Source organism: Zalophus californianus, chromosome 3 (genome assembly GCF_009762305.2).
Source record: "Zalophus californianus isolate mZalCal1 chromosome 3, mZalCal1.pri.v2, whole genome shotgun sequence".
Taxonomy (NCBI): domain Eukaryota; kingdom Metazoa; phylum Chordata; class Mammalia; order Carnivora; family Otariidae; genus Zalophus; species Zalophus californianus.
Genome location: NC_045597.1, coordinates 102,643,357 through 102,652,365, shown reverse-complemented (window position 1 = coordinate 102,652,365; position 9,009 = coordinate 102,643,357). Strand labels below are relative to the sequence as shown.

Genomic DNA, 9,009 nt, shown 5'->3' with positions numbered 1-9,009 from the left:
TTACCATTTGCTCCATTTTTTTTTTTTTTTTAACTCCAGTTGGCTAAATTTGGGCCTCTGAGTATTAGGTCTCTAACTATTCTCATATTTTTCATCTTTGTCTCTGTTCTATGTTCTGATTGAGTTCCTCAGTGCTATCTTCTAATTTATTTAATTACTCTTCAAATATGCCTAACCTAAAATTAACCCCATTTATTGCATTTTTCTTCAGTGGCTATATTTTTCATTTCTAAAATTTCTAATTAGTTCTTACCTCATTTATGCCTATTTTTGTTCATATATTCTTTGCTGGGAGTTATGCCATCATTTATGCTTTCAATAAATGCTTTATCATACTGTCCTACAAAATATTTTTGCCTGATTTTATTTTGGTTTTGTTCTTGACATGTGTTCACATAGAAGGAGTTATCACATGTAAACCCTGTGGACCATCTTGAGGAGGAGGATTATAACATGAAAGAAGAAAATAATATCTGAACAATGAGTAAATGCTGTCTCCTAGCACAGTAGTTTTCATACTGAATTGTTGCCCAGTTGGCTTTTGTAGTGGCTGAGGATAGCAGACTCCACAGTAAGTTCTCTCTTTGGCTGTTGCATGGAGAAACAAAGGGTTCTAGGGTAGAGTCAAATTTGTTTTGAGGTTTTTGCCATGGACCATCTCTTTGACTGAGTAACTTCCTATATTTCAGATTTCTTTTTTCTCTGTAACTTATTTATAATTAAGAACACTTTATGGGGCGCCTGGGTGGCTCAGTCGTTAAGCGTCTGCCTTCGGCTCAGGTCATGATCCCAGGGTCCTGGGATTGAGCCCCACATTGGGCTCCCTGCTCAGTGGGGGGACTGCTTCTCCCTCTCCCACTCCCCTGCTTGTGTTCCCTCTCTCACTGTGTCTCTCCCTGTAAAATAAATAAATAAAATCTTTAAAAAAAATACTTTATGAAGTAAAACTTTGTTAACTCAGGCTGAAACATGAGTTCAAGACTTCTAAATTTTTTTCCTTGAAGTAAATGTTTCTTTTTAGTACATTACTATACAGATGGATCACATAAGAATATATTTTTCAGCAAACAGGCTCCTGCAAGCTCTGGAAGGTGGTTTTTAATGGGGAAAGGGTTCTTTATTCTTCCAGCTTTATTGAGATATAATTGACATATCTGGAAATATTAAGACCATTAAAATATTCTTTTGCATGGGTCAGCCTGGTCTTTTTTTTTTTTTTTTTAAGGCTGCAGTGACAGACTCCTTCATGATACTGGCTTTGGCACTAGTTGTAGAGAAAATAAAACATTCCCCTAATTTCTGTTTTAATTCACCCTGCTGGCATTTGAGTATTTCTCTATATTTTGAGTTGTATTTGTTATCTGGTGACTTCAGTTTCTCAAAAGTCCAACAGAAACATTTTTATTTTGCCACTTTGTTCCAAATGTCAATACCAAGCACAAAGGACTATGGTGAACTCACCAGAGTAGCCCTTTGTTCAACTGTGTGATACGTTACCTCACCAGTACAGCAGAGCCCACACCACTTGCCCCTTGATGTTCTGACCCTTCTTTAGAGAAGCTGCATCTGTCATTCCTTCCCTTTGCTCAGCCATAAAATGTTTTCCTTTTATCTCATGAGACCCTGGCAAAGCTCCTTCAAGCCTTCCTTTCCCATACCTGCATCTGACTCTCAAGATGCCACACACTTAGAAGAATGGCTCTTTTCCTCCCAAGGTTGCTCAGGATCTTCTAAATACTGATCTATCCAATTGACTACACCATAGGCTATTCAACCCATAGAAAACTATACCACCTTACTATTAAGACCACATGGTTTTATACCTAATTTTTGTCTAAAATTCTTGTTACTCTTCATTCCGGTTGTTTCTTTAACTGGATTTTTTAAACAATTTGGTATAGCAATGGGGAATTAGAAAACTTTGAGTTCAGTCCTGACAGGAAATAGGTGTGTAATCGAGTCTCGGATCTCTTCATCTGCATAGTAATTAATTCCTACTTGCAGGATTGTGGGGACTAAATGAAAGACACAGGTAAAAGCTCCTTTGTAGTTCTATGCATATAAAATATATTCTCTGAACAGGTATTGTTAATGCTGAGGGCAGAGACCGCATCTTGAACTTTTTATAGCCCCATATTCATAGCAAAATGATGAATACATGGCTTGTGCCTGATACAACTTATAAATTGGTTAATTTTGGTAGTTCAGGGATAAAACTTAATAATAAGCCCAGGATAAAATGTTTTACACAGGAGTTTATTTTTACATTCACATCTGACAGTATATTATGTTCATTTAAATCTGACCGTGTGTGTATATATTTAGTTGAAAGACCAACGTGTGACCCAGAGGCCTTTAAAAACAAGCCATCTGGTAGAGTGGTAGCCACCAGTTTGTAAAGTCTTACCACTTTTTTGTACACTCTTTCTTCAAATCATTGTTTGTTTTGCTTAATCAAAATGAAACACCAGACTCTTAATTGCTGCTCAGAGAGATGGACTGGTGGCTTCCCTTGTTTTTAACAGATCAAGATGTCATTATGTCCCTAGAGCAAGTAAATGCTCTACTTACAACATGAGTAATCTTTAGGGAACTCTCTTTCCAAGTAACTTTTTTTTTTAAGATTTTATTTATTCATTAGAGAGCAAGCGAGAGAGAAACAGCACGAGAGGGGAGAGGGTCAGAGGGAGAAGCAGGCTCCCCGCTGAGCCAGGAGCCCAACGAGGGACTCAGTCCCAGGACTCCAGGATCATGACCTGAGCCAAAGGCAGTCGCTTAACCAACTGAGCCACCCAGGCGCCCCTCCAAGTAACTTTTTAAAACCTTATCTCCGAGATTTTCAACTTCTCTGGCAATCAAATTGAAACACTGAGATATCAAACTGGCAATGATGATAAGACATGGACGGAGAATTGGAAACTTGGAGGCACTGTTGGTGAAGTGTTAAACTGGCACCAGCCAGCCTGTCAGGAAGGCAGTTTAGCAGCACATACCAAATGTGAAGGTGCATAGCCTCTGACCCGTCATTGTTAGAATTTGTCCTAAGAATTCAGGTGCACAAAATAAGATGTTTTAAGGATATTTATTGCAGCATTGTTTATACCAGTAGAAAAAATGCAAAAAACCCAAATTTCCACTAAATAATGCTTTTGTCCATGTTATAGAATGTTAATCAGTCATTGGAAAACACAATACAGGCAGTCCTTGCTTTGCACAGTTGTGTAGGACCCTAAAAATAACCATACAAACTAAATTGCAAAACAAAGTTAGAAAGGGGGGAAATAGGACTATTCTATGACCTTTAAAATTTGTCAAACAAAAAATAGGAAAACTAATATTTAGTACATTATGATTTAAAACATTACAAGATTGAGAATTCAATTGTTTTATTCCTTTGTAAGAAAACTTAGCAAGAGTAATTTGAACAGTACTGCTCTTCTTCTAGTCATAAAACTTTCAGTGTGGAGTGACCACCTCTCCTATACTTTGGTGAATTACCATACTACTTCCTGAGTTCAAAGAGCCTCCCACACTTTATCCTTTGTACTTGCAGTGTCATGAAATATCTGCAAGAGTTCCTTTAATGTGAAGTATTTTGCTATTGTCACTTCCTCTGAGATATCTTCATCCTTTCAATCACAACTACTTTCCTTGTTCATGTCAATAAGTTCATCTTTACTAAGTTCCTCTGGCTGCCTATCTGGAGTTTCTCAAATAGGACCATGACTCCGTGGTCAGCTACTATTTCTGACTCCATGTACATTCTATTCAGATTTCACTTATGGAGTTCTGTTTTTCTTTGTATTACTTTCTCTTTTTTTAAGATTTTTTAAATTTATTTATTTATTTATTTATCAGAGAGCACGCAAGCGAGCACAAGCAGGGGGAGCATCAGGCAGAGGGAGAAGCAGGGTCTCTGCTGAGCAAGGAGCCCGATATGGCACCCCTTTCTAACTTTGTTTTGCAATTTAGTTTGTATGGTTATTTTTAGGGTCCTACACAACTGTGCAAAGCAAGGACTGCCTGTATTGTGTATTTCCAATTTATTTATTTGCCTTGGGATTATGAGCTGAGCTGAAGGCAGACGCTTAACCAACTGAGCCACCCAGGCATCCCTCTTTGTGTTACTTTCATCTTTGTGAGCCAGTTCCATCTTTCAATTATCTGCTTTTATAAAATGTCACATAGGTTCATTAGTGGGAGACAAAGAGGCAATGGCAACTACACATTTTGCTGTCTGTATAAACTAATAACATGTGCAGTGACCAATCACTGACAGATTTTGAAAGAGCTGACATGATTGATCCCTAAACATGATGTACATCTGTTATTTGTAGAACGATTTGTGAACTAGAGAGTTAGCAGTGAAGTTTGTATTTTTGCAATTACTCATAGTTAATATACCATGATAACTGGAATTTGAACCATGTTGTTAGAAGACTGGTGTAATTTAACAAAACAGTGGTAACTGAGAGTTGTATATATCAGAACCATGCAAAGCTAGGACCACATATATGTATAGTTATTGTTATTGAAAGCTCTGTCTGTGAGCTAGGCATTCTTTATTTCCCCCCTTCTCCCCACTCTCTGCCCTTTTCCACTCTGATGTGTGCCCTAGAAGGCCAACTTCTATACATTGCATCAACCAAGTACCCTTCTCAATGGCTTCTAATTGGATTTGGTCTTTGGAAAGCACCAACACGAGATCAAATGGAAGAAGAGAAAGGTCAGGATGTTTATTTTCCTTCTCTGCTGAGCCATATTTTGGCCATTTCTGCTGTCCTCTCCTGAAGGCCACAGCCTGCACTGAGCAGAAGGTCACAACTCCTTCCATATAGCCACAGCTTCTTCTCAGGTTCCAGTTACTACTCTCTCTCTTTGCCCCTTCAGGTCTAGAGGTGGTAATAGCTTCCTATAGTCCCTAGTTTCTAGAGTACATCACCATCCCTTTCTGTTTTCTTTAAAGCTTCCCAAACCTTTGTTTATGAGCACTTCACAAAACTGTCTTCAAGCATATCACTCCTGAGTGTGCCATGTGTTTCCCACTGGGACCCTAACCTAGATACCATGTCACACTGTTTACGGAAAATGATATGTACATATCCAAATATGTGTGTGCACTCAGAGAGGTCTGAAAGGATATAAACAGCAATGTCATTTTTAACCCTATGCCTTTTTTCCTATGTGTTTTTTTTTTTAAGATTTTATTTATTTATTTGCCAGAGCCAGAGAGCACAAGTGGGTGGGGGTGGGGGCAGAGGAAAAGGGAGAAGCAGGCTTCCCACTGAGCAGGGAGCCCAATGTGGGACTTGATCCCAGGACCCTGGGATCATGACCTGAGCCAAAGGGAGACACTTAACCAACTGAGCCACCCAGGCACCCCTCATGTGTGCTTTTAAAAAATAAATAGATACATATACTGATGGATTATTTCAGCTTCAAAATAGTTCATCCATTTTTCTAATTTAGTCAAATCTTTACAGAAATCATTTTCAAATTAACTACAGGCATACCTTGGAGATACTGCAAGTCAATTCCAGACCACCACAATAAAGTGAATATCTCAATAAAAAAGTCAAATGAGATTTTTTGGTTTCTCAGTGCATATAAAAGTTATGTTTACACTCTACTGTAGTCTGTTAAGTATGCAATATGTCTAAAAAAAACCAATGTGCATCCCTTAATTTAAAAGTACATTGTTGCTAGGGCCCTGGGTGGCACAGTTGGTTAAGTGTCCAACTTGGTTTCAGCTCAGGTCATGATCTCGGCATTGCAACAAGTCCTGCATCAGGCTTCGAATTCAGCAAGGAGTCTGCTAAAGTTTCTCTCTCCCTCTGCCCCTCCCTGCTTGCTCTCTCTCTCTCTCTCTCTTTAAAATAAATAAATATTTTTAAAAAATAAAAATAACTAAAAGTACTTTGTTGTTAAAGAATGCTAACCATCTTCAGCCAGTCGTAATCTTTTTGCTGGTAGAGGGTCTTGTCTCAATGTTGACAGCTCCTGACTGATCACGGTGGTGGTTGCTACAGGTTGGGGTGGCTGTGGCAATTTCCTAAAATAAAACCATAACGAAGCTTGCTGCATCAATTGACTCCTTCATGAACAATTTCTCTGTAGCATCTGACACTGTTTGGTAGCATTTTACCCACAATTGAACTTCTTTCAAAATTGGAGTCAATCCTCTCAAACCCTGCCACTGCTTGATCAACTAAATTAATGTGATATTCTAAATCCTTTGTTGTCATTTAAACAACCTTCACAGCATCTTCACCAGACATAGATTCCATCTCAAGAAACCACTTTCCTTGCTCATCTATAAGAAGGAACTCCTCACCCATTAAATTTTTATCATAAGGTAGAGCAATAATGCAGCTGATGACGTAACATTTTTCCCCATCAGATTAACCCTGTTGATCCAGCTGAACCATTAGCCAGTGTTTTATCTGATGCATTGGAAAGGAAAAAAAAAAAAAAAGAACAGCAATTCAGCCACCTTCAGGTTCCATTTCTAATTCTAGTTCTTGCTGTTTCCTCCAGTGAAGTTTGAACTTCTCAAAGTCATCCATGAAGTTTGGAATAAACTTCTTCCAAACTCTTGTTCGTGATGATATTTTGACCCCTTCCAGAATCATGAATGTTCTAATGGCATCTGGAATGGTGAATCATTTTTAGAAGGTTTTCAATTGTCTTTGCCCAGATCCATCAGGGGAATCACTATCTATGGCAGCTATAGCCTTATGAAAGGTATTTCTTAAGTAATAAGACTTGAAAGTCAAAATTACTCCTTGATCCATGGCTATGGAATGGATGTTGTGTTAGCAGGCATGGAAACATTCACCTCATTGCACATCTCCATCAGAGCTCTTGGGTGACAAGCAGCATTGTCAATAAGCAGTAATATTTTTATAGGAATCCTTTATTCTGAGCAGTTAGTCTGAGCAGTGGGCTTAAAATAGTCAGTAAACCATGTTGTAAATAGATGTGCTGCTTCTAGGCTTTGTTGTTTATAGACCGCACACAGAGTAGGTTGAGCATAATTTGTAAGGGCTCTAGGATGTTCAGAATGGCAAATGAGCATTGGCTTTCACTTCAAGTCACCAGCTGCGTTAGCCCCTAACAAGAGAGTCAGCCTGTGCTTTGAAGATTTGGAGCCAGGCATTGACTTCTCTCTAGCTATGAAAGTCCTAGAGACATCTTCTTTCAATAGAAGGCTGTTTTGTCTACACTGAAAATCTGTTTATTGTCTTTATCTTGATGTTCTGCATAACTTGCTGCAGCTTCTACATCAGTACTTGCTGCCTCACCTTGCACTTTTATGTTAAAGAGATGGCTTCTTGCCTTACACGTCATGAACCAACCTCTGCTAGCTTCCAACTTTTCTTCTGCAGCTTCCTTACCTCTCTCAGAATTGAAGAGGGCTAGACCCTTGCCCTAGTTTAAGCTTTGGTTAAGGAAATGTTGTGGTTGCTTTGATCTATCGAGACCACAAAACTTTATCCATATCAGCAATAAGGCTGTTTTACTTTCTTATCATTTAGGTATTCACTGGAGTAGCACTTTTAATATCCTTCAAGAACTTTTCCTTCACATTTACAACTTGACTAGCTGTTTGGCACAAGAGGCCTAGCTTTCAGCCTGTCTCAGCTTTCAACATGCCTTCCTCACTAAGCTTCATCATTTCCAGTGTTTGCTTTAAACACTGTGCTGCGTTCATGATTGTGGATTAAAGAGATTTCCTCCATAACATTTTTATGGTTGCCCCACTTTTTATAAGACATTCAGAAAGTGTAATAATAATAATAATAATATTCTAGTTTCTTTTTACTTTCCAAGTGTAGAACACATGGAACTAATAACTCTTAACAGACTACTTCACAGAATACTGCTTTGACCCATATATGTGGAATGCTGTCAGGTATGAGTAGTGCCTAGAACAGGAGAGGGCTCTACACTAGGTCCAGGCTGTGGTTTAAGCAGCAGAACCTATGGTTCTAATTGTATCACTGGTGGAAAAGGTACCATGTGGAGTTCATAGGCAGCCTCAATAGGAAAATCACAACATAGTCCCCATAGGTTCTAGAGCAATGCTATGTCATCTGCAGCAGAAAACTATACACCATTCAGTAAACAGCCCCTGGCTTGCTACAGGGCCCCGGTGGAGAAAGAGCACCTGATTATAGGACATCAAGTGACCATGTGGCCAGACCTTCCCATTATGTGCTGGGTTCTGTCAGATCCACCAAATTATAAGGGTCAAAAGCAATCCACCATAAGATAGGGGGTTGTACATCTGGGACTGGGCTTGCATAGCAAAAGGGCCAAGTAAGTTAGATGATCAGGACTCTCAGGGTCCCCTGTCATCACTACTGGTGCTTCATTGCTCCTCAGCTCAAACTTAAGGCCTCGTATGGGACAGAGGGGGAAAGGACCTGTTGGCAAAGGAAGAAAAGGGCCATATTTGGTTCCGGGTTGGGCTGATTTGGCAAGTAACTGCTGTTGTACACTACTACCACTCAAGGGTGGACTTGAAAGATTTGAAATCCTTCCAGTGGACAGTGCCTCTGGCTATCTGTTTTGTATAGAAAGAGAAGTGGCCCTAGGTAAGACTATACATTCATTTGTGGGCAAATGAAATGGCTGCGGTGATTAGTCAGAGGCAGGGAAAGAGAAAGTTTGGAAATTGGGAATAAGGAGGCTTATAAAAAAGACATATGCAGGGCGCCTGGGGGGCTCAGTCATTAAGTGTCTGCCTTCGGCTCAGGTCATGACCCCAGGGTCCTGGGATGGAGCCCTGCATCCAGCTCCCTGCTCAGCAGGAAGCCTGCTTCTCCCTCTCCCACTCCCCCTGCTTGTGTTCCCTCTCTCGCTATCTCTGTCAAATAAATAAATAAAATCTTTTTTTTAAAAAAAAGACATATACACAAAATGTAAAGATCTTAGTGTCACATGTTAATGCCTCCCCCCCCCCCCCCGCCCCGGGGAAGAAGCACCATGGAGGAGACACTGGTG

General features: G+C 39.7%; 1 non-coding gene across 1 annotated transcript; it reads left to right on the top strand.

Moving 5' to 3' along the window:
- The first annotated feature begins 6,362 nt into the window (after positions 1 to 6,362).
- LOC113921201 lies at positions 6,363 to 6,456 on the top strand. The gene has a single exon (XR_003519597.1). It is a non-coding gene; the product is annotated as a small nucleolar SNORD12/SNORD106 (small nucleolar RNA).
- The last annotated feature ends 2,553 nt before the right edge of the window (positions 6,457 to 9,009 follow it).